Raw genomic sequence first — 26318 nt, 5'->3', positions numbered from 1 at the left:
AAACACAAGAAGCAGTGACTGAACTAGCAACTATACTGTATCTTCAGCTGTGCGTTATCACCTAGTCCTTTGAACTAAAAACCTACACAGATTTTGTTAGACAGCTCTCCAGTGGTTCAACATTCATTTTTTCAGTGACATTATGGGAGCTGAAAGTGGGAGAAACTCTGTGAGAGAAACCCTTGGAATTTCCATTACAACTCTTTAACTCAGTAAGTACTACTTCCCATTGCTTGAAGCAGGACCCAGGTTTTGTACTAAGCTGACAGCACAAGCTCCATTACTTCTCAGGCTTTGTCTTTTTTTGACTTTAGCTTAATTTGGTGCAACTGTCTGGTATAACACATAAGACTACCTGTACACTTACAATACCAGCTACTAAGAGTTAGTAGAAATAAGTAGTGCTTTCATGCAGAATGATGCTTGAGCCTAGAATGAAATACAGTTTACAGGATTCCAGGCCTGGGATGGGACTACAGGCAGATGCCTTGAAGGCGTATGAGCAGGATAGCAACCAGTTTGGCTTGCGGAACAAACTCTATAACCACAAAGTAGTTATAAAACAGGTATGTTTATTCAGTGCCTGGGGCAGAGGGGATAACTCCTTCCTGGCCTGTACACCAAAAGCAGGTAAACTATTTATAGAAATAATACTTGCATATTCATGCTATTTCTAGACAAGGAGTAGTTATTATAATTAATGTTAGGAATTCATTACAATATTCCATGCCCATTCTATGCCCCAAACTCCACCCCTAATAATGTTTCTACACACGCACGGTGCCTCCTGGTGGTTGCTCCAGTAGTTGTGGGGATGAAGGCTGTATGTCATCCTCGTAGTGTACTTCTGATAGCGGTGTAGTTTGAGGAGGTATTGCAGCTTCAACTGGTTCAGTCTGTAGAATGGTTTCTAGGATATGGCTCCTTGGACCAACCAGCAAGTTTCTTGGGTTACAGTTGATGTACCCCATATCTCTCCTATTGTTCGTGCTCAACTACTTTTACAATTTTAACAATATAACAAATTAGCCCTTTATTCAAGTTGTCAATTACTAGCCATTAAAGGAGTATTACACTTGGAGCTGGGTAAAATGGTTTAAAAGTAACAGAAAAAAAAAGTACAGGTATTTGATGTATGTATGGTGTGCCACGTATAGTAAATTTAGGTATAACACGGGCTAAGACAGTGAATAAAGAGAACAGGTTAAAGGTTGTTAGCAAATATGCAAAAATGACCCTGAATCACAGAATCACACAATTGCAGGGGTTGGAAGGGACCTCAAGAGATCATAATCTCCAATCCTCCTGCTGAAGCAGGTACCCTACATTATGTTGCACAGGTTGGCATCCAGATAGTCTTCAGTATCTCCATGGAAGGTGACTCCACAACCTCTCTGGGCAACCTGTTCCAGTGCTCAATCACCCTTACTGTAAAGAAGTTCTTCATGTGTTAATATTCCATGTGTTAATATGCAACTTCCTGTGTTCAGTTTTTAGGCTGTTACTCATTGTCCTATACCTCTGCACCACCAAGAAGAGCCTGGCCTCATCCAGTTACTACAGAATATTTAGAATAATAATATAAAATAGAATATAGAAAAATTAGTATAGAATAATGCTGAGATCGAGGAAGATCAATATTGCATTCCTGGAGAAGAACTTGCTTGTTAGTGTCATCATAGCTGGACTGATAATTCTTTGAGTAAACTGTTAGGACAAATTAGAAAAGCAATAAACTATTGGCTTTGTTTGCTGTATTCATTTGCATGTGAAAAGAGGAGCATTAATAGTGAGAATTCAAGTAGAGTGGTGCAGCTTGCTATACACTAACTAGGCAACAGAGACACTGTAAAGTCTCTAAACTTTAAGTAAAAGGAGAAGCAAGAGACTGGATAAGTGCCCACTTTTAGTTGCCACAGTCCTAATATTGACATATTTTGCTGGTTAGTGCAAATGGAGCAAAAGTATGGATGCCTGCCGAAGATCTGCCACACTATGCTTTTTTTCAAGGTACAATAACAGCAACCCCATCTTGAGCATGCTATGCTCCAGCTGCATATTGCTCTGAGGCAAGCTGTGAGGCTGTGGAGGAGCAGGGTCACTGCAGTGAGTAAGCACTGACTATGAAGCAGCAACACACATATTTTTAGGCCTTTACTCAGTCCAGTATTAGTTAAAAAGTCTTCTCAAGAGAATGGCCAGGCTCAACTCTTTTTAGACTATGCCCATGGATTTGTATTTGGTGATTTGACTTTGTCATTGTAATGAGGTGCACAGTGTCATATGCCTTGTCTGTGGTCCACAACGCTCTGGGCATCGTTTAGGAAGAGCGTCCTACTCAGCTCTGCTGGGATGTTTGTGGGAGAAATAGCCTGCCCCTGCACATCAGGGGTGGGGAAGGGCAGTAGAAGACCACAACAGTCACAGTTGTGAAGGGCCAAAGCCTCACTAACCATAGGGAGAAATGGATTTTAGTAATGTGGAGTCTTCCTTTTAAGATGAAACACAATTTTATTCTTGTACATAAGATTGGTGCAAAGAGTGTGATCATACTCTAAGCTCAGTAGTGGTATTTACTTGCTATGCAGTAACAGATGGTGCCTGATCCATGGATCTCTGCCAGGAGTTCATCAGGCATGTGGCTGAGTAGCTCAAGTCACTGCCTGTGAGATCATACTGCTGGCAAAGTGCATCTTCTTCACCATGACCTGCTGCACATATCACACACTGCTAGTGACTGATGTGGCTGAAGGTAGGCCAGGTGCTCCACTGGTCCCAGTTAGCCTCAGGAAGATATGAGGCACTCTTTAAGGAACAACAGTGTCTGGGAAAGGAAGGGACATCTGAAATACATCTGCATGTAAGTGCAATGCAGTATACATTCCACAAATACCTACTGATTAATGTCTCTGCCTTGTCACCTATATTGGAAGGAGAGTCACTATCTTCCCCTAATCATTCCCAATCTCTTACTGAATATCTATTTTTTAATTATTATTTTTTTTCCTATCACATCTTTTGCTCCATTTTGGGCAGACGCAAATATTTGCTCAGGAGTTTGTCTGAAAATCATTATAACCAAGAGCTCAAGGCAAAGATGACAGTTGGCAATACTCCTAAAGTCTGGGCAAGTTCATGGATTCTCACTGTACCCTAAATCATGTGAGTCAGTGCATCCATCATCATCCTGACATGCTGCAGGAGGCTGCAGACTGGATGCAGATTTTGCCAACGAGCTCCCTAGACAAGCATAACTCGTAAATGGGTGATTCTTGCATCTGCTTCACTCGTAAGGGCAATGGGGAAAAAAGTATCAAGGGGCTGGACTAATATTGGAGGCTAATCTACTTAATTTCTGTCCAAGACAAGCATAGTCAGAATATGAGGCATGAGAAAGCTATTGTTCTTCCAAGAGAAAGTAAGATGGCAGACGTGTACATCAGGCAGCCAAACTACAGATAGCAGCTAGATTAAACGGGATATTTGTGCCACTGGAGGGATAACGAAGCTCAGAAAAGGTTTTGTTTTGTTCTGATTTTGGCATTAATACCCACCCCTTTTTCACAGGACACTGCTGAGATTATTTTTTTTCTTATTTTGATTGAGTTTTGAATAAAGGTCACTCTTTCTAGGATTAGTTGGGTCTTTATTTCCACAGGGATAACTGATTACCAGGCAAACTATCTTTGATTAGGCCAGCTTGAGTAAGGCCAGCTCATATTAGTCATAGTCACAGTCAGATGGGGCTGTTGCAGCATCATCTAGAATTCACTCAAAATATTCACTCAGAATAGCAACAAATCTGCACTCCCTTGCTGGCTTTCTGCAAGGGAAGCAAAAGCAGATCCCTTGTTTTTATTAGCAAAAAATTTGTTCTGGAACTGGTATTGGCACAAAAGACCTCTGTGCCCTAGATAGATAAAAACTACTCATAGCTGGAGGGAGACATGTGACATCTGAATATGACATCTGATGCATTTATTCACCAGACGATCTCTGGAAGAGATGAGGCAACATTATTTTAGATGTGGTTTGGAAGACTCATGATCATGCAGGAGATGGTTATGGAGGATAGTTTTGGATTAAGAGACTATTTCTTTTTTAAAAAGAATAAACTTTGGTTATCCAGGAAAAGTGATTAGGAAATTTGAATGACCTCAGAAATCAGGACTTGAGTTGACTTACTTAAGATTTCTTTAGATCAAAGTTACTAAAAAGTGTCAGGAATGTCCATGACAAGCAAGCTGCAGGATTCCATACATTACTAACCTCCTTTGCCTTCCCAAAGAAGCAGAGAACTTGGAAAGAGTAAAAAAAGTCAGCTCAGCTCAGGCTGTGACTTTATGACTTGGCTGGGAGTGTTTCCAAGTCCCTTGGTCTGAGTGTATGCCTTTGATGTATCCCAATTCCTGTCCCTTCTTCTTCCCCGAAAAAAAACACAGTGATAACTATGATGAAGCAAGTTTAAACAAATATTTGATCCAAACCAACTGGATAAGGATCTCTAAAAATGTTGCAAGTAAATATGTGCATATTCAAAGAAATCTGGAGCCAGGTATTATGTTGACTCACTATGATGGAGCCGAAGTAGTTTTAGTTTATAATATTAAATCAAGAAACAGAAGATTGTTTAATTATCAGACAAGAGAAATGGTATGGTAATGCAATAATGATACATGAAAAATAGTTAGCTTCTTTCAGATGCCGGTTGACCGCTAGCACTGGCTTAAAATGCCCATAAGTTGCCCTTCTGAGTTGGAACAGGGGTAGGTTACGCTCAGTTGGCTCAGAGATGCTTACCCCAGGGGCAGACATGGCCCTAAAAACCCTATCAGATCAACTCTGACATAATTTCTATTGCAGTTTCTTGTAGGCTCAGCTTGGAAGATATGCAGAGGAACCAATTCAGTTTTGAATTAGTCTTACATTGACCTAGGTTTCTCTGCACAACAGGAATAAACCAGAATAGCTCTAGCATGAGGCTGGGAAGCAGTGAAGGTTGATACAGGAGTCAGCTGACAGCCTAGAATTTCCATGGATTTTCATTCCTTTTGTCTATATGCTTTTAAGTTTATTAGAGTTAGAAAATTACTTTTTTCCTTCCTACATGAGATGTGAGAATTGGTGAAATAAAAAGCCTTGTGGAGGTTGTTGTGTTAAAGTCAAAATTGCTACAAACCACTTTGGCTGCACTCTGTTAAATTGATTGCCTGCTGTTTCTTGTATTGGTCTTCACAAGTTTGTTTCCTATCAAGCAAAGAAATAGACTGCAAGAGGAGATTCAGGCTCCTCACAGTCCCCTGATTCTCTGTGGCTCCCTGGACTTGGTCCATGGGAATGGAGAACTGAAGAAAGCCTAGGAAAAGAGCAGGAAAGCAGGAATCTGAAGTTTGGTGATAGAGAATAGAATCCAAATAAGCTGCTTTCACACACATTTGCTAAGTGAAATCATATTTAAAATAATTCCTTTTATTTAGTACAGTAGCTTATGCTGAACGGGCTAATGGGTTTGCAAAAAAAAAAAAAATAAATGTCAGTAGCAATAAAGAACTGAATGGTATTGTCATAAATGATAGTGATTCATCAGCTGATTCTTTATTTAATGAGACAGCATCTCTATTGACCATTTTCCTTCATGGATGTGACCTTAGTTGCTTCCCAGTGTATTATTCATTAGGCTGATGCAAAAAGTTAAGATCCCCAAATCCCCTTTGCAGACAGGCTGGAGAAATTTTCTTTCACACTCAAGCTTTATAATGAGCTCCCAGCTCACATAATGGCCAAGATATTAATATCAAGATTTACTTTCTATTATTGTAGAATGCACTCTCACCTATACGTTAAGTAGTATGAGTCCATTTATTTCAGTCTTCTCCCACGTATTCAAAATGGAACCAAAGTCATACAGAGCCTGTGGACACCTCCTATTCTAGTCAGAGACACAGATTTCTGTTTTAGCCAGTTGAAAAAAATGCCAAAATGTAGCTTATTCTGAGTTACAATAGCTTTCGAAAACAACCACACTGCATGTCTGAGAACCTATCTCTGCTTTCCTGTTGGTGTTTTATACATCATGTATCCTCAGACAACAGGCTAAGATTGTCTGCCATCCTCTCAAAGGTTAGCATTATAAGTCTTCAGGAGACGAAGTTTCCTGTTAGTTGTAATCCATTCCAATAATTTGCTAGAGTCCTAATATACTTATTAGTCATATTTTGTAAGAATTTAACCCATCCAACAGAATATATAATTAAATCATCACACTAATTTTATGTAAGAACACTGAAGAAAACCCTACTGTACTAAATTGAGTTTCACAGATTTCAAAGCAATTTCTGCCCTCTAAAGTTTTATTTTAAGAAAATGTCTTTGGACATACAGACAAGGCTCTGAATTTCAACAGGCTTCCAAGACAGAAAATACCACATTTCCATCAGCTACTCCACACATTCCTTTAATTCTTTGGTGTAAATTTGATTAATTAGTAAGTCTACTGAGTCCCATTTCTGAGATATGGATCAAACCTTGTATGGATTGCTGCTACTCAATATCTAGCTAATGTTCATATAGGGAAGAAAAAATTATCTCAGACACCATCCAGCTTGATTCCTTAGACTGATAATACTGTGCAAGATTGAATTTTTCATAATCTATTGAATTTTACTGTCACAACCACACTTTAACTTTACCTGTATTATTAAAGGAATATGTCTGTGCTTTTGCAATATATCATTATGCAAAACAGTGAATTCGCACATCTGCGTCTTTGAAGGCTAAGCTGGCTTCCCACATGTTAGTATTTCATTAATTACTGTAGGCCAGGACCAGTCAGTACTCGCATGTGAAAGCTTCAGGAAAAAAACGGATGACCACAAATTCAGTGCTAAAAATCAGAATTGATAAGGTGTCCAAGAACAGCAGAGGGAAGCTCTCAACAGCCAGAAATGCTCTGCTGGGTAATGTTTTACCCTCACTCCTGCTCATGTGGAACCCCATCAAAAGTAGCATTTCTACAAAAATAGACTGGTTCTTTTCAGGTTTATGACTAAGTTCAGCCTTTGTCATGATAAAATTGGCAAGAAGAGGGTGTATCTTTTATTAGTCAAATTGGCATAGTTAGAAAACGGAGAAGCAAATCTTTCAGATACACCAATTCTTTTTGGGTTTCAAACATAAATGAAAGTCCTTCTCCTCCCTGATGATTCAGTGTCGTAAACCTTCTTCTGCAACAGCAGATCAGCTTGCAAAGGATCTGTAGGCAGATGGGGGATCACTGCTTATTTCATTCCTCTGGATATTTTCTGCAGAGGATACAGTGTTAAGCAAATAAATTAATCATCCCATACATTGCATATTAGGGGACTGAGTTGGACTTGGAGTTCTGCAGAGGTATTTTTAAACTTTCTTTTTTTGCAACTCCATTCTCCCCTACCCATCACCGATTACCAGCAGTTATGTAGGAATGTCTTGAAGTGGAATACAGAAAAATAGATTTCCTTGAGATTTTCCATTTACTTTACTGAATTTGAGGCTGAAAATAATGCATAGAAGAGGCCTTGCAAAGACATTTTTACTAGAAGTATTAAATCTTACAAGTTGGGCTGAGTTATGAATCACTACGTATGTATTTTTAAAAGAGATATTCTCAAAAGCCTGAGGGATTCAATGTATTTTTTTTTCCTGTTAGTGGCAAATAGGTACCAAAATTTGGCATAATTACACTTCTAAACTGTTAGTATATGCAAAAAAGTGAAAAAAAAAAAATCTTTTTTTTTTTTCCTGAGGGTATTTTGGAGTTAAAAGACAACTCTGACAAAGATAGCAGATTTGAATTGATTACCTAGATATATCCTTTTTCTCCTCCTTCCCTGCAGCTTTTACAGAAATATGTTGCAGGCAGATTTCAGAGACTGAGCCCACAAACAAATCACCAAGGCAACCTTGACACTGATGTCTGGAACTTAGTATAGAGAGAAACAATAAGCACCTTGTATCAGCATCCCGAGTCTGAACTCCGTTCAATATTTTGTAGCGCACACAGTGAAATTGGCTTCTGAGTCAGTTGCCTGTATTCTTGTATGCTCACTGTTGTTTTTTCTTTAAAAAGCTTTTGCTGCTACTTCAGAGATCATAGACACTTCTTGAATGCTGTACATCCGTGGGCTCTTATTAGAAATAAAAATCTTTTCCATTAATCTTACAGAGAGATTTTAATTAAAAAAGAAGCCTCCCTCCTTGAAATCTTCTGTTGCTAATCTGCCAGTGCTAGCATCTCCAGTAGTATAATTGGAAATGTGTATTTTGAATCAAAAGAAATGGATGATCAAATCAAATGCATTCAACTTATTGTAAAGTGGTAGATAATGAAAAGCAGCCAGTAGACCAACTGAATAGTATTTTGGTTGGTTGTTTTCTCAGCATGAAAGCTACATACTCTTGCCTCAGTAATCTTATCTTTAAATAAGTTCATTCAGAAAATCTGTCACGCTATTTTATGCAACTATATCTTTATTTAGCCAGACTGGAAAAAAGAGAGTACAGAGTAAGAATGCTCTTATCAATTCATTTGTCTGCTTGTGTTAGATTCTGGGTTATATGCTGCAGTTCTAGTATCACATTTGGGATGTGTAAGCTCTTCTCAGGAGTGCATGGAGCTTTGCAACAACAGCCTACAACTCTTTCAGCTGTGTCTTTGATTTCCTTTAAATATGTAATCAAAGAATATTTTGAAGTATAAATTTATGTTAGCAGTGTTTCAGGGTGCATTTAAATAAAAGTTGGGAATATATAGGACTTAATTTGTTTGAAATGAGAAATTTTGCTTGAGGAGTACCTGTAAGCCATTGGAGGGATATGTTTATTTGAAACCAGGACAAATGCCAATTTGCCTTTCAAAACAAGCTCTTCGCTAGGTCTCGCAGAGGTTTTAATATTGTATTGGCACATTCCATGCTCCTATACATCTTAACTAACATTCAGAAAGCTCAATTCAAGCGAGATGTATTGTTAAAAGCATTTTTTTTCCTGCAAAGCTGTGATTCATGAATATAGAATTCACATTGTGTGGAATACAAGGTACTATTTTTTCTATTCTTTCAGCACTCACCACTGTTGATAAGGTAAATATATTTGTTTTGTCTTTCTTTCTTTCTTGTTTTTTTCTTGCTACCCTGGAGCAAATAAAAGTGAAATGAAAAAGTTTCTCTTGTTGTCTGGATTGCACCCTTGTATAAAATCCTTCCACATAGAAGGTCATTTAAGAAAGCAGCAGGCTCCCGCTTAAAATCAGCTGCTAATTGCTTTCTGGAGTGACTCACCCTGCAAAGCAGTGTGCCTTATTGTTGAGACTTCAGCTTTTGATTTTTTCTCAAGTTACTCTGAATGCTCAGAGGTGAGCCTAAGAAATCTGGCTATATACATCTCGTGTTGTTGGATGACATCCATTTTTATGGGATAATGGATGGCTTTTCAGGTGTCACTCTCATTGCTGCTGATGGCAGGAATATGTTATTCTCTCCTCATCATCTCTTCCTATTATGTTTTCCATCAGTCCTTCCACTGAGCAGTAATCCAGTTAACTTCAGGAACAGGAGAGTTGATGGCTTTTTAGCACAGGTGTGTGGCTTGGCATATGGGGGCTTAAATTTTTCTGTCTCAGGATCTAAGTGCATGCAAGTACATGTGTACTGTATGTATTTACCTGTGCATGTTTAAAACACACTCCAAGAGACCCTCGTGTGTGCATTCTGTGCATTCCTGCACAGTTCAGGACACACATTACAGCAATGACTGAGACCACTCCTAGGCCACTGGCAGATCTTGTAGAAGGGATTTCCTCATCTGTCCCTGTGACAGATGGTTCACACTTACCTGCTCTCAGTCCAGCAGCCAGACCTCTTCTAGCTGCCAATCAACCAGCCCTCTAGCCCCATCATGGAAGCGTCTCCCAGAGTTAAAATCAAAGGTCCCCTCTGACTCTTCCCTCCAGCCTACACTGGGGCAGAGATTTTTCTCTGTCCCTCCTGCATGCATAAGAAATGCAATAGAATGGATCAGTCCTCACAGGAATTTCTCACTTTTGTGGCTGGAAGCATCTATACCCTGTCACAAGCAGAGCTTATGGGGAGGGAATTCTGAAGACCCATTAAATTCATTCATAAGGACCCAGAAGTGCTTTCTACCATGCTGTTCTTTACTGAGGCATGGGAACTAATTATTGATACCCACAATTTTTATGTGTAGCTTGCAGGAAAATGTGGTCCTCTAACAGCTCCCTTTATTCACTCTGTCAGGCATCTTTCCTACGTTCTCATCATTTTTCTGACAACAGTCTGAAAGAAGGAAGGTCTCTCTTTCCCAAATGCAGGACAGCCATTTAAAATCTGTTCTTTATTGCAAAAGTTTACATTCCACCTACTGTTCTTTTTAACTAAACTTCTTATCTGAAGGACCTTAAATAATCTTCCCTATGGAATTGCATAGCAGGACTTAGGAGGAAAATGAAGTTTTGCTCCATACAGCATGGTTTTGCTTGAGTCCATGCATCAGCACCTCTCTCTCAATTGCTATACTTATTTGCAAAGCAGATGAGTGCAAACTCTTGCTGTGTTCTGAACTCTCAAGTGTTTATGGCAGTGGGAAGAAAAGGCTCTGCTCAGGGCAGGAAAAGGCTCTGTTCAAGGCCCGCCTTCCTTCCCAGTGATGGGTCAGCTATTAAAGTGTCAGGAGAAAGCAGTGTGCTTTCAGAGAAGCCCAGAAGATTGCTTATATTCTCAGTTGCTGTGACTTCGTCTTAGAGTAGTGAGATAATTTTTATCCTTCTCACTTTTTTCAGGTGACATGATTCTTGCGTTTCCTCAAGATGGCTGATAATAAAAGATAGATGGCTCAAGGAGCAAGAAAAAATCCCTGAGTGACAGAGTTCTTTACAAACACAACAAGATGTGTCTTTGTTTCCCAAATGTAAACCTAATAGGAAAGCCAGATGGGAAAGGACTGTCAGTGGAACTAGTATCTGACTGCAAGTAAAGCAGATAGCAATAAATGTCACCCAGACATGTACACGAACGAAGCGGGGGAGAGGGATGAGTCATTCTGGAGCACAAGCAGAAGCAGTCTTAGTTATGCATTTTAATATCATCTGCGGTGGACTTTCTCCTTTTTTTTTTTTAGTGGGGGGAGGGGGTGAGGAAACGCTCAGCATTTTATACTGGATCTTAGCTTTGTATACAAGTGGTAACTATTACCTTAAGAAGATTTGAATGAAATATTAGCCCATTTAAAACTACGTTCCACAGAAGGACACAGAGTTTATGGATGGCTGAGGTGCCAAGAAAATTTCAGTATCTCCAAACTGTCTGACAGACTGGGACTGGAGCATGGATATGCAAAGTGCTGCTTGAGAGAGGATCGATAGCAATGTTCAGCTTTAAGTTAGGCCTTGCTGCATAACCCAGTCAAAATTCCATCAAACTTTTATATGTTAATGGCTGAGATCTGGAAATGAAAGTTTTCATAGTATGAAAAATGGCAGTTGCTTCCTCTAGGAGTATTTAATCAACATTTGAACAACAGAATTATTTAAACGTGCTTTACACTTGCTATGCAGAAACTCCTCAAGCAATGTTCTGCTCAATGGCTCTAGCTCTGAAATCCATCTGTGTTGCAGTCAAAGACATGATGGAAGGTTTTGTAAACACCCAAGCTAGCTTTACAAAATGCAGTTGAATGTTGATATTTGTCTTCCAAATACTTTGCTCAAGTCTCAGTAGACTTATAGCCTTCACTACATCACATATTGTCGCAGAAACCCTTGTTCCATAGGCTCCTTTGCTATTGTAAGCTAAACATGGACACTTACATTATGCTGAGGTCACAGTTTGCAGCATAAACCTGCTGTAAAGCAGTAAGGATAGATAATCAAGAAAGTCCTTGTCATGGACACTGAGCAGTCCAGCTCAGCAGACTGCCAGCTATGAGGATGCTTGGAATGATGTCCAGAGCTCACATGTCCTGATTTTTAAGGCCTGACTACCACGGGGAACTTTGCCCAAGCATAGTATTTGTAATGTTGAAGTGAGACTAGACTTCCATTCTGCAAAATGAGAAAGCAAACGGCCCCCGTGAATGTTTGTTCTTCACCAATTCAGTATATCTACAGTTAGGATTGCAATTGGAAAAGCAGTGAGAGATTTTTTCTACAGTCTTCAAGCCCGTCATCTTGACATGTAACTAATAATCAGACCCTGAAGTGTTTCCGAAATGAAGGCTCTAGATCAAATGTATTAAATACAGTTGGCTAATAAAAGTTAGGAATCCAGTTTGCATTCATTCTTCTCTGTGGTTTTTGCTTCATTTATTGTAACTGCTATGAAGGATTTCTCCAGGCTTCAGCTTTACAAGCTGCAAGGTTACACCAGAAATGTGAAAGGGGAGTTTTTATTATTTTAACCATTCTATTTATGGCAATTTGAAGTTAAGATTTTAATCCACTAGCACATTTGACAATGTTTGGTTATGAGATAACAGTGTCTTGAGGTAGTAGTTTTGCCATGATGGTTGGCATCTGTATTCCCTCCTGGAGCTACCACGGGCTTTTGATGTCACCAAACAGGGGAACACAGGCCCATGTTGCATTTCCACCAGCATTAGCTAGGTTGGTTCAGAACAACTCATGTGGTGGAACATTTGGAGCCATTCCATCTTACATATATTTATTGCCTGCTTCACCCCCGGCAAGTACCTCTGTACAACAGGTATGAGGTCCTGGATGTGGAAGGCCATCTGAGAATGGAAACAGCCCACTTGGTCAAGTTGAAAAGCAAACCAGGAGAAGTCTTCCCTCAGCGCTAAGGCTACTGAATTGAACAAGAAGAGATGGATATTGGTTATAGGTGATTCTTCCGTATAGAGACATGAACATCCAATATGCTGAGCAGACCCCTTTTTTAGAGAAGTCTGCTGCCTTCCTAGGGCTGGAGGGGGGAACAACACTGGGAAACTACCGAGCCTGGTATGGCCAACAGACTACAATCCTTTACTGCTTTTCCAAGTAGGGAGTGATAATGCAGCGAGTCAAGGGCTATCAAAAGGGCTTTCAGGGCCTTGGGACAACGGCTAAAGGAATTGAACACACAGATAATCTTTTCTTCTCTGCCTCCTGTGTTGGGTAAGGGCACAGAAACAAATCAAAGGGCCATATCTTTAAATACCTGTTTTTTTTTGGCTGGTGCCATCATCAGAACTTTGTTTTTTTGATGACCAATTAGCCTACATGGTATTGGGTTTGTGGGATGGGGTACCAAATAGGGTTTGCCTTTCTCAAAGGGGGAGAAGAGTTCTTGGGTAAAGCTAGTGGGGCTCGTTGGGAGAGCTTTAAACTAGGTGTTAAGGGGGATGGAGAGGATAGTGAGCCTAATGATAAGGTGTGGGAAGGCAGAACTATTTTAGAGAGGAAGGGTACTGACAGGGACCTCGAAGGACCCACTGCCTTGAGAGGTGCTGGCAACACTGCAGCACATATCTAACTCTATGATGATGAGGCAGTGAGTGCTGGGGCAAGATGTTAGTAATTGTTGTTTGATATAGTTTTATCAAATGACATGAGGGGCTCCCCTGGCTCTTTCCATTCTTCCCATAGAGGACCTGCAGGTCATAGAACGACAGAAGTGAAGGCATTAGAAGGGATCTATATAGATCACTGAGTCCAGCGCCCCTGCCAAAGCAGATCACACAAACAGGTGTGCAGGTCTTAACTATCTCCATAGAAGGAGACTCCACAACCTCTCTGGGCAACCTGGTTCCTGTGCTCCATCACCTTTACATAAAGAACATAAAGAAGTTATTCTGCTTGTTTGTACGAACTTCCTATGCTAAAGTTTTAGGCCACTGTTCCTTGTCTGATCACTACATACCACTGACAAGAGCCTGGCCCCATCTGTTTGTTTCCCACCTCCCTTTAGATATTTATAAACATTAATCAGAACCTCCTAGTCTTCTTTTCTCCAGGCTGAACATACCCAGATTATTTAGCTTTTCCTCATACAGGACATGCTCCAAGCCTTTTATAATCTTTGTGGGCCTCTGCTGGACTCCTTCTGGGAGACCCCTGTCTTTTTTGAACTGAAGAGCCCAGAATTGGACACAGTATTCCAAATGTGGGGTGCAGAGTAGAGAGGGAGGATCACCTCCCTTGACCTGCTGGCCATGCTCTTTCTAATGCACCCCAGGATCCCACTGGCCTTCTTGGCCACCAGGGCACACTGCTGGCTCATGGCCAACCTGTTGCCAACCAGGACACTCAGGTCTTCTCTGAAGAGATCCACACATCTTCCACAAACACCCTTAGCAATTGCTACAAGAGGAGCAAGACAGGAACAATTTCATATCACCACTGAACACACTGACCTGCAAAAGTTTCAGAAACTTCTAGTATAGCTTGCTAGGTTTAAGCAGTCCCATCTGCAATGTTTCTGACTTCTTAGCTGCTCTCTTATTTAGTGCTCCTGCCAGTCCCTTGTTTTACCAACTTCTCTCTTGCTGACCAAGCCCAGCTGAAAAAACCCATATACTTTCTCCTTCAGTGAAGAAGAACATACTGGCCATGTCTAGCCTTTGCTCCCAGTTTCTGTCACTAACCCCACCATCCCTCCTGTGTGGCTGACACTCTATTATGACCATGACACTGGACAAGACCACCTTTTTCTAGCTGAAATCCTCTTTCCTGCACTGGTCTGTATGAATCTGTACCTTTCTTCCAAAATACAACTCTTTTCTGTGGTACTGCAGCTCAGTATCAGGTTTAGTAGTCCCTGGTTTCAGTATATATGTGTATATACATGTATAATCCTGTGTGTGCAGGAACTTACCTGATGGCTTTGTGTGCTTTTTATTGTGTGGCATTCCTGGTTTGGAGCATGGAGACACCAGGAATTCTGCTAGTCACAATTCAGGGGACTAGGTCACCTGAAATGCCAACGTACTTATAATTTTCCACTTCTGTTGCAATGTTTGCATAAGGTAATTTATCTATATTTTGTTTTCTCCAAATTTTTGTTTTATCCAGTTTGGATTAACCAAAAATTCCTCCTTCTATGTTTCTTCCTCCTTTTTTTAATTTCATCCTCTTTTCCAAAGACAAATTAAACTGCGTAGAAAACTGATGAGATTCTGTTACTCTTACAAGTGAATTTAGCTTTCATAAGGGTATATTATCTGTAGGAGCAGGGGAGTTACTGACTGTAAAGTTTGTTTATGTGAGTGAGGATGGGCAGGATGTTGGAACTGACCCATGAGGAGAAAATCAAAGAGATGTGATCAGTTTGCTTATGAATATCAGTTTCAGTGTTCACAGAGGTAGTGAAACCTGCTTTCTAGTGGGTGCATATATCACTGTCAGTTGACTTTTTAATTAAATTATACAAAGGCTGCAACATGAACTCAATTTTTTTAAGACACTGGTGAATCTCTACAGAAGATTCTACCTGACTCAAGCCTCACATACCTAACAAATTAAGAACTGAGACCTAAAAACTCTTCCCTGCCTAATTGACCACGGAGTTAATAATCTTCTACACTTAAATTCCTTTGTAAGCCAAGTTAAAATATGGTAATTAAAATCCAAATGAATAAATAATAAAACTCTGTTTACTAAGATGATCCCTTGGGTTATGTATTATATCTGCTCACATCATCCTTTCTCTCTTTTCCTTTTGACTGTACAATCTGCGGGAGAAAACACTGTCTTCTGATGGTTTGAGAAGCACCCAGAGTACTCTGAGTCTTGGCAGATTAAAAATAGAACTGATAATGCTAGAGACCAGGACTTGTACTTCAAAACCCTAGAAGTGATGGATCTCAAGTATATGCTATTGACCAGAAGCGTATTCAATTTGCAACCCTATGTGTCCAGACTAGATCCATTATTTTTTGCAGAGTTATCTCAGAGGGCTTTAAATTTTCACCTGGGTTGCTGAAATCATAATTTGACCCAGGCTGATGGATTTTTTAGAACCAGAAAGCAGGAATAAGAGAGCAATAAATCATATAATACAAAGCAGAAGGGAGCCAGCCTCTAACTGGCAAATTTAAGAAACTGTACACTGTAGTAGGGGGTCTCCTGTATGTTATTCACTTTTCATTAGATGATTTTCCCATTAGACATCCTCACACGTTCCTGCTGGCATGAAAGCTACACCCACTTTTGTCTGCTGTGCTTTGAGAGAAAAATAGATCTTTCTCAGACCTGTGCAGAACTGAAGTACTGTAGATTTAAAAGAGGAATCTGACACCTTTCTCCTAATGTAAACATGTAAGTGACTGCATTTTATAGTTTATGGCATCTGTGCCTAGAAATGTATCAGGGTTGCCGTCTCCAGGTGCCCTTGCACAGTGACAGGCTTAGTTGTGCATTCTACCCTAGCCCTAATTTCCTTTCCTTAAACTACACAGGTACCATTCACACTTACTCAATAAGGTACAATTTATTATCCCCACCAGTCCTTTCCCCTCCATACCCCAGATGCTGAGGAGCAGTTGAAAGAGCTTTGAGTTAAATAAACAAACATGTGAAGTCAGCTGGGAAAGGAAGAATCTCTTTGCAGATGCCTCACAGATGCAGTAACCTCCTTACTTTCACGGAGTCTGAGGGCTGGAGGGCAAGCAAATGAGAACTTGCTGTTTTATTGATGTGTTTACATCTCACTGGCATTTTCAGAGACCGTGCTTGATAGCCGTGAATACTGATTATTGGCCACATTAAGTTGCTTTTTTTAATATCCCTTGACCTTATTCATGAGTGTGCTCTCATTTTCAAGCAAAGAACAGCAGCTGAGAGGAAACCCTTTGCAAAGAGAATATGAGATGAAAAAAAGGGGATAGGTTTTATGTTTATGCACTCTCTTCAATATGGTATATAAAACACGCAGCACAAAAACATTGAAAAAAACGTTGAAAAAAGCAGAGAAGCAAGAAGTAACTGTCTTTTTTTTTTCTCATTCAATATCATAAATACAGAGAGAGAAGAAAATACATCTTTGCGTTTAATTCCCTTGGCTGATTCAGCTGATTAAAACTGCATAAATCTGCTTTCCCTAGTTTCTTCAGTTTTGCAACACTGACCCATCACCTCACCTTGAACTTTGCTGCAGCATAATCAAAAATCATGAATAATTCGTCTGGAATTTCAGTAGTAGAAAGTGTTTTATGGGTCTTCATTACTTTCACCTGTATGTTGTCCAGCCACTCATTTTTCATGGGACCTATCTTTTGTATACTGTAGACATGCCTCTTCATCTTGCCATACACACCATGTACAAGAGTGAAGAGCAAAACCTGTGTACTTAATGATAATGAGGTTCGGAATACACAGACAAACCTAAATGTCATGAGAATTCTCCCTGATGACAAAGGTGACTTAGGATTGATGAAAATATAGACATTCATAGGAACCTCAAGAAAAAACAGTGACCTTTTTTGGGGGGATGGTTGGATCTAGAGGAATGGACTAAGACTTCTGAGTTAAGTTTCTGACTTGGTCATAAGGTTACCTGATCCTAAACTGTGTCAGAAGGTTATAAGTAAAGCACTCAGCAAAGTATTTTGGTGTCTTACATTCATGGTCAAGACAGAACTAGAAACTTACCAATATAGACCTTGATCCTCCTCTTTTATTTTTAAATTGGTAGAATTTTTAACTCTTATGAATCCAGGTTCTGTCCCATGTATGAAAGATGAAATACATTTGAAAATTAATTTATGTGACCAGAAAAAGCTATCTAGTGCAGCAGTGTACACACAGAATTTCTAAATATGCTGGTGTCAGAAAATTATGTATGTCACAGAGTTTGTGCAGCACAAAAACATTGCAAGTTCTCAGGAAGAATAATTTGCCTCACTAAATGCAATATATCATTGTCACATGCGTGGCCTGTATACTGAGTTCTGAAAGGCACCAAATGCCACCAAGAAGGTGCTGATAGTCTTGATTCAACCCAAAAGATTGTGGGCTGACAGGCTGGTTCTTTTAAAGGCACTTAAATCACTGAATCGCGTAAGCTGTCATTATACACCGTTCTCTAAAACAATATTTTCCTGCCCCTAAATACTTTTAATTAGCCTTTAGCTTCCTGGACTGGGACTCTAAAGAAAAATCATTAGCAAGAGTTCATGTTTTTTTTTGTCAGTGTCAGTGATTTCCAAACTGAATATCTGTGTAGAAAACTTTAGACTCATGCCCATAATGCCCATGCAAATAGAACAAATCAGTAGGAAAAGCTGAGTGACCATGCTCTGCTACAATTCATATCAAACAGTGGTTTGATCTTACGGCTCTAACTCTCATAACTTATCCTGTAGCTGTATAACCTAACAGCGGCTGGACGGAGACCAAGAACCTGGGCACTGGATCGATCTGCAAGAGCTTCTCTTGAAAGCCTCCAGAAGGGAGTAAACACAGTTGGCTCAAAGAAGGGAAGTGCTGCAATCCTTCCACTAGGGTCTGTGTCGTATGTGCTATGACACTGACTCTGATCCTCCAGGCATAACTGCACTCTTGTCCTTCTGCCATTTATGCTGAGTTGTCTCCAGCGGGCTGCACCTACACCAGCTTGAGGTTAATCCCTAAATCTGATCCTTTAAACTTCCCCAGTGCTGAACGTCCCTCTGTAATTGCATAGTTCATCACCTCACCCCTTCTAGAATGCAGAGTGCACCTTTTTACTTGCCTATAGCAACACAGATACTTTGTATTTCAGCCTGACTCCTGTGTAATATGCACCCTGTGACCATCAGCATGCAACTTTGTGCAGCAGGCATTACTGGCCTCCTATAATTATGCAACTTGCCTTGCATCAAAAGGAGTATGTGGGTTTAAATAATAAAAATAATGGCTTGGGTCAAAGTCAAATCCCAGCCTACTAGCATTTCTCAGTGTTCATAGCAGGTGGCACGGACAGGACTTGGTCCATTTGACCTTAATTCTACTTTCAAGACTCTTCGGGATTTGGGCATGTCAGATGCACAAAGTATACAGTGCTTTAAGTGCATAGTACAGGACTTACATAATGGGAGATTTGGTAGTTTGTGTTCTTTCCTGGTTACAGAAGGAGGCAAGATGACATCATAGATGCATACTTCCCTTACAAGTCGTCTTTAGTTTTCTTGGCCAGCAGGTCATCTGCAAAGACTAGCTGAAGCCTTGGTTGTCTATTCTGTAGGTCAGATGAGACTCTCAATAGAGGGCTCTCTCCATCTCCTTGAAAGTGGAGCTCTAACTACAGCCAGGCTCTATTCCGTGGGAAGGTAACAAAGAACTTCCTATCGTTATGTATTTGGGAACCCTCTGTCTTTTTTGCCAGTAAGTTTTGTCTCTAAACACAGACTGTGGGCTGAAACACACTCACCTGAGGGGCACCACAGGGTACAGAGACATGCCAAGGGAGAAGGTGAGATCACTGGGATCTATTTATTATGCAGCACACTGGGTAAATAGAGATTTTTTGAAGAGGCATTTCAAACATACGTGTAATGTGCACAGGGGAAGGGAGGGTGTGTGTCTAACTATTTGGACTATGTAATGGCTTGTGCAGTTTTGCAGGTACGTGGAGTTCTAAATACCTTGCTGAATCACCTTGAAGGACATCACAAGGCCCAAAGTTTATTTTTCAAAACACATGAAGATTATCCCCGAAGATCCCTATGGACAACCAATGGGCTTCTAAAACTCAGAAGAAAACATCATTAAAATAATCTTACTAGATCTCTTTAAAATAAACATGGAAGTATTTGCAGACTCTCTATTAAAGCCGGGTTCATCGTGTGATTAACTGTGTTCGTTCCAGTAGGGGCAAAAACATTTGGTTGATTAGACTTTGCTTAGAAGATGTTTGTGCTAAGTTTCATGCAAATGCTGAGGGGACCAGTGGGAAATAGAGGCACAAAACACATTTCAAAAGCTAGCTTCTTTCAGTGGATTTTTTAACTTACTTTGGGGAAAAAAAACAACAACCATAAAGCTTATTTGTTATGTTACCATGGGGTGATGTTTTGAGGAGCTGTAGAACAAACTGAGAAATACAACCAGTCTGCAGTAAAATGAAGTGCTGAGGCAATGTAGCATCGTTAAAAAGCTCTGACAGCATAAAACTAGAGTCAGCATGAAAAGTGCAGGGTTTGCCTATTACCTATTATGAATTTATAATGAACAAAGAATAATTCTATTGTAGGTACCTATTTAATGAATATTCTCAGTACACAGCTGTTCAGTTTGCCTTTGAGAAGATGATCTGTTTATCTTCTCATCTGTAGTAGTGCACAAGAAATCTACAGCTCTGTGCATGTCAGGTGGGAATATTACTCATTACATGAAATATAGCTAAGTGGAACATTTTTTAAAACAAAGAAATAAAAAAACTTCCGAAACACTGAGGGACTCCATCGTTTCCTTACCTTTACATCACTGACTTTTACTTCCTCTGACTTTTCAATTTTTCTTGTGAAATATCCTACCTGCCATCATAGTTCACTGTGATGTCTCCAGAGAAAACTGCCACTGGATAATAGTTACAGAGGCAGTGAGTATATGCATCCAGTTGTTTTTTGTTTGTGTTTTGTTTGTGTTATTTCTGTTGTGTTGGGTTTTTTTTTACTTGTCATTTCACTGTTGAGATTTGACCATCCTGTAATTAGATCCACTTCCACACCAGTTTCTTTGACCATCATTGCCTTGTTTCCTGTTTTTCATTAGCAAAACTGTTTTCACTAAAACTCAGTTGAGGGAAAGACTTGTGAGTTTCTGACTTGAGTTGGCTCAACTGGAAGACTGATTTGCAAGCGCTTTCAGGCAGAAGCTGTCTGTCACACCATTTGTGTGAGTTGTGTTGTAGTGAGTGGTAAGAGCATTCAGAGAATGATCCATATTACTCAACCTAACTGCTGCAATCACTCCAAGCTTGACGTTAATGGCTGGTGTAACAGAAAGATCCATAACACAGATATGATTTCACATTGGCCAAGAGCCATAGTGTAATGCAACTACTTAAAGGTTCCTTACAATACCCTGCCCCTCAACAGTTGTCACAGTGTACCCTGATATGCAGTGTCATACTATGATACGGTATGAGAATATGTCCTGATATTGTGTGTTGTATAGCGGTGGTTGGTAGTGGAACAGTGCATGCCAAGATGTGTAGGATTTGGAAGCAAGAGTTGGAAGAGAATGAAATTTCTTTACGGTCAAACTTGGATTTTATATGCTACGCTATATGCTTTTATACTCACCACCTTCAAGCAAACAAAAACCTGTGTAAGTTATAACAAGATTTTTCTATAGATGGGAAATTATACAGAGAACTTCACAGAAAATGATGCCTTTTTTGTGGCAAATTTAATAATAATAAAAAAATAGAAACAGTATTCTTTCATAAGTAGAGAGCCTCACTTAAGAATAAGAAAATGAACAAGAAAATAATTGCATCTCTTCTGTGTATATAATTGTATCACAATTACATAATCCAGGTTTTATAATATGTTAGCAGTCTTCTGCATAAGAACATACAGGTATTTTAAGATCTTTCTGATTGATAGATTGCCATTTTGGAAGTACTTCTCCATTTAAAAGTAACAACTTTTCTCAAAAATCGTGTCTTTACTTTTCATTTTTAATGAACCATTCTTTAATGGCTTACCTGTTTCTTCCCAGCACAAGTCTTATGGGGAATGGCTGAGGGGACTGGGGTGGTTCAGTCTGGAGAAGAGGAGGCTCAGGGGAGACCTTATTGCACTCTATAATGATCTGAAAGAAGACTGTGATGAGGTGGGGATTGGTCTTTTTTCCAGGGCAACAGTGATAGGACGAGAGGGAATGGCCTCACGTTGCATCAGGAGATATTCAAGTTGGATATTAGGAAACAATTCTTCTCAGAAAAAGCAGTGAGGCAGTGGTACAGGCTGCTCTGGGAGGAGGTAGAGTTACCGTCCCTCGAGGTGTTTAAGGAAAGGGCACAAGTAGTAATTAGGAACGTGGTTTAGTGGGCAGTAGTGGTGGTAGGTGGATGGTAGGACTAGATGATCTTGGAGATCTTTTCCAACCTTAATGATTCTATAATCTCACAGTCTTTCTTTATGTAAAAATTCTCTGTGGTGTAACTGTCCTCCTATGTCTGGGCTGTGCTTTCCTTCATCCCTCCTGCACTTGGATCTCTATCTTAACAACAGGATGCTACCTTTACCTCCAGGCTGTTCTTCTGAAGCTGTGTGCAAACCCATTCTGACAACAAAGCGCTGTTACATAGCAGATCTGTTTGTTATTAATATATGTAGCATAAGAAATTAATCATTTTTATTAGGTGATGTTGCATCTTGTTTGGTCTAATTTCTTGTGGATTTTACCCAATTAGAAAAGAAATATTAACTGAGCTGGAGAGTCAACACAATTTTTGTGCAAAGAGTCTGGCCTCATCCAGGGCATGCCTCCAAGTGCTGCTCCTTGAAGGCTGCTGGTGGAGATGAAAGGGTAGGTAAAGGCTCGTTCAATTTTTGGCTTCCTCTTTTAGAGTGTACAACATAGTTCAACTTAGTGAAGCACATGCAGACTCTTCCAAGTTCATCATAAAAGGTCTACTAAGTGTATGCTGCTGAGGGAATAATCGACACATCTTCCCATCCATGCTTTCATTACCACCCCTCACTGCACAGCTCATTCTTTGCAACAGTCCAGCCAGCTGAGGGCTTGCCAGCAAAGGGAATTTTGCAGCTGTTTTGTAGAGCTGAAATCTCCAGCAGTGTCTCTGGCTGACCTCAAGGTCCCTCTGAAAATCTCTGCTGTCAGATGCCAGCCAGGAGACTAGAAAGAAAGGCAATTAGAACTGAGAAATACCACTTTGCCTGGAAAATGGGAAGGAGGGAATTCTTGTCCAGGTTCAATGAATGAGTGTTACACTCAGAGCACATGCTGGCTGTAAAATCTTTGCTTTCCAGGCCCATCTCATTGCATGGCTCCTTCATTTCAAGTGTTCTAATAAATGATCAGTTTGACGATAGAACAATTAGCACATCACATTGACAAGCACATCTTCTGAAGGAGCTAAGTAGGTAGAACAGGACTTACTAATTTCAGACAATTTTTGACGAGGATTTAAGCCTTTATGAGCAAGAGTTTTAAAATCTTTCTCCAAAATAGTGTCTGATGCACTGGGAATACAAAGATTTAACATTTCAGCGAGCATGGATTGAAGGACATGAGTCTTACTGAACCATTTGCTACATGTTTCCTGCCTGATGGGATATTTTGATGAACATAAAGCATAGTGATGAGGATGTTAACAGAATAAAATGGAGAATGTGATCTCCATAGTATAAACTAGGTCTCAGAGATGACATTGCCACCTTTAGATTTTTCTGAACAACTGAAATAAAATGCAATTTTCTGTCTTTTACAATGGAATCTACGAGGACACTAAAAATGCAGTTATAAACCAAGCCAGATGAACTTGCTGCTCTCACCAATTCTCACTTTTACAATGCAACCTTTTCCTCTGGGGCAGTATCTTTAGAAGCACTCAGTATTAGTGTGAATCTTGCCTTAGTAAAAATAAAAGCAGACATAAATTTGTTTAGAGGGAATGTGGGAAATGGTGAGGAAGAAGGGATATAACCTCATGCCCATGTGCACGTGCAGAGCAGTGTGTTCTATGTCACATGGAAAAAAAACACTTTTTCCTCCCTCATCCATGCTCTGCCTGCGTCTTTGTATGCAGCTGTAGAAACTGAGCTGGACACAATAATGAAGCTATTTGTAAATCTCTAAGAGCATTGATAACACAGCTGGGTAAATGCATGTGCAGGCACCTAGTGCAAATAATCTGCGATGAAAATGAAGTGAACTCAAAGTGATCTATGGCCATACAAACTTGCCATAATTTTACACTCTCCTGCCTTTTTCAAGTTCACCTGTGAAATTTCAATTCTTTTAAGGTATAGTTTCTCCTTTTGAAGCTGTTACAAGAAAAGGCTTAAAAGGCTCTTGCATCCCTTTATAGTATATCTTTTGTCTAAATGGCTGTATTTCAGATCTACTTGTAAAAGGGACCTTAATGGTGATCTTCTGTAGTGCAAAATGAAGCTAGTTTAAGTTTTTCACAATATAGATACATCTTATCAATGCTGTGTAATAAGTAAGAAACTTTGTGGAGCTGCAGTGACGGGGTGGATGTTCAGGATGGTATCACAGAATGCCTATCATGAACCTTAGCAGATGCTGTCCTTTAAAATAATGTATTAGGCTATACCTAAGAACATAGCTGGAAGTGTCTCCCAGGCTTCATCATATATGAGCATTTATTTATAAAGCATCCTTATCTCCTCAGCATATTATGGGAAGCCATCCAGAGGGATCTATACAGGCTGGAGAAGTGGTCCCACATGAACGTAATGAGATTCAACAAGGCCAAGGGCAAGGTGTTGCACTTGGATCAGGGCAATACCAGGTATTTATACAAACTGGGAGAAGAACTCTTTTCAGAGCAGCCCTGCAGAAAAGGACTTAGGGGTCCTGATGGATGAAAAGCTGGATATGAGCCAGCAGTGTGCGCTTGCAGCCTGGAAGGCCAACTGTGTCCTGGGCTGCATTAAAAAAGGGGTGGCCAGCAGGGAGGGGGAGGAGATTGTCCCCCTCTACTCGTATCTTGTGAGGCCCCATCTGGAGTACTGCATCCAGGCCTGGGGACCCGTTGTCCCCGTTTTGAAGGTTCAGTCCGCCTAGGACTAGCAAATGGCTAGGGCCATTGCAACACTGACACCAATGTGAGAATGTAGCAAATGGCATTTATTGCAACTACACAGCGGTTTACATGCCCTACGTGCTTCGTCTACGCCCCTAAAGCATGCATCATAAATCCATCATAGAGCAGGGGAGGTCCTGACGCGTCACATCCCGATACCTCATTCACACCTACTACAACAGGAGACCGTAACACAAGGAAGATGCAGAGCTCTTGGAATGAGTACAGAGGAGAGCCACAAAGATGATCAGAGGACTGAGGCACCTCTCCTATGAAGAACGATTGAGGGAACTGGGATTGCTTAGCTTGGAGAAGGCTCTGAGGAGAACACATTGTGGCCTTCCAGTACTTGAAGGGAGCATATGATCAGGAAGGGGAATGGCTGTTTATGAGGGTGGATAGTGATAGGACAAGAAATAATGGTCTTAAGCTGGGAAAGGGGAGGTTTAGGTTAGATATTAGGAGGAAGTTTTTCACACAGAAGGTGGTGACACACTGGAACAGGTTGCCCAAGGAGGCTGTGGATGCCCCATGCCTGGAGGCATTCAAGGCCAGGCTGGATGTAGCTCTGGGCAGCCTGGTCTGGTGTTTGGTGACCCTGCACATAGCAGGGGGTTGAAACCAGATAATCATTGTGGTCCTTTTCAACCCAGGCCATTCTATGATTCTATGATTGTATGATTCTGTGATTTCTACCAAGATGGAAATTCTTTCTTTAAGGACACCTATTCTTCAAACAATCCCATGTTATGTACTTTCTTTGTTCTTGAGATCTGCTTTTGTTCTTCTGCACAAAGCAAGCACTTCTAAGATTGCATTTCCCTCGTCTTCTATTTTCTGGTCACTCCTGCTACATGAGTCAAGATCAAATGACATCATATAACTAGTAGCCTTCAAAATAAAATCAAGTTGAAGAGACTACAGAAGGAGCTAGCTGTCTTACAGTGCACAAAATGCTACCCCTGTCTATAAAGTGTCATTTTAATGAGTCATCTTGTCATCATTACATACAAAATGACTAAGTTTGTTAAATATGCCAGTTAATCTATTGAAGTTTGATTTAATGGCAATCAGTATAATCTATTACACATCACATTAATCCATTAATGAAAGCATCATCTGCAAGTCAGCTGTCTCTGCTTTTTATCTGCATCCAGACAGTGCATTTAGCAAGAGTGCCCAATAAAATTTGACTATTTATCAAGCTGTCAGTATTCTGTTCAGAATTTAAGGAATCACTTTTTAATGCTCTTCCATTGTGCACCTTAATTAAGGCACTGAGTAGATGAGTGGCACCTACATAGAGTGATTAAGCAACACTTTTTCAGCCACAATTTCAACCACATCACATAAATGTCTGAAAGTTTTCCTTTCATAATGAATACAGGTACCTGTGTAACTTCTGCAGCCGCAGAGCTCTTAGTTATATGCAAAGAAGCCTTATCCATTTCAGTCAGGTAAAACAGCGTAATCGAAATGACTCTTCTGTCTCATTTGATTAAGTTGAGGAGATGCTATCTGTGACTGAAGCTGATGAATTCC

The 26318-nt window shown here is 40.2% G+C and overlaps 1 long non-coding RNA gene across 1 annotated transcript in view; it reads left to right on the top strand.

Moving 5' to 3' along the window:
* LOC128071750 (uncharacterized) overlaps positions 1-25384 on the top strand; it is a 370870-nt gene extending 345486 nt beyond the window's left edge. Inside the window, exon 3 of the long non-coding RNA XR_008202008.1 lies at positions 25261-25384. This is a non-coding gene — a long non-coding RNA (uncharacterized LOC128071750). The remainder of the gene's footprint in view (positions 1-25260) is intronic.
* Positions 25385-26318: the final 934 nt, after the last annotated feature.

Source organism: Tympanuchus pallidicinctus, unplaced genomic scaffold, assembly GCF_026119805.1.
Source record: "Tympanuchus pallidicinctus isolate F22 unplaced genomic scaffold, pur_lepc_1.0 scaffold6, whole genome shotgun sequence".
NCBI classification, from domain to species: Eukaryota; Metazoa; Chordata; class Aves; order Galliformes; family Phasianidae; genus Tympanuchus; species Tympanuchus pallidicinctus.
Note: the sequence above shows the minus strand (reverse complement) of the source record. Positions and strands in the feature narration are given on the sequence as shown.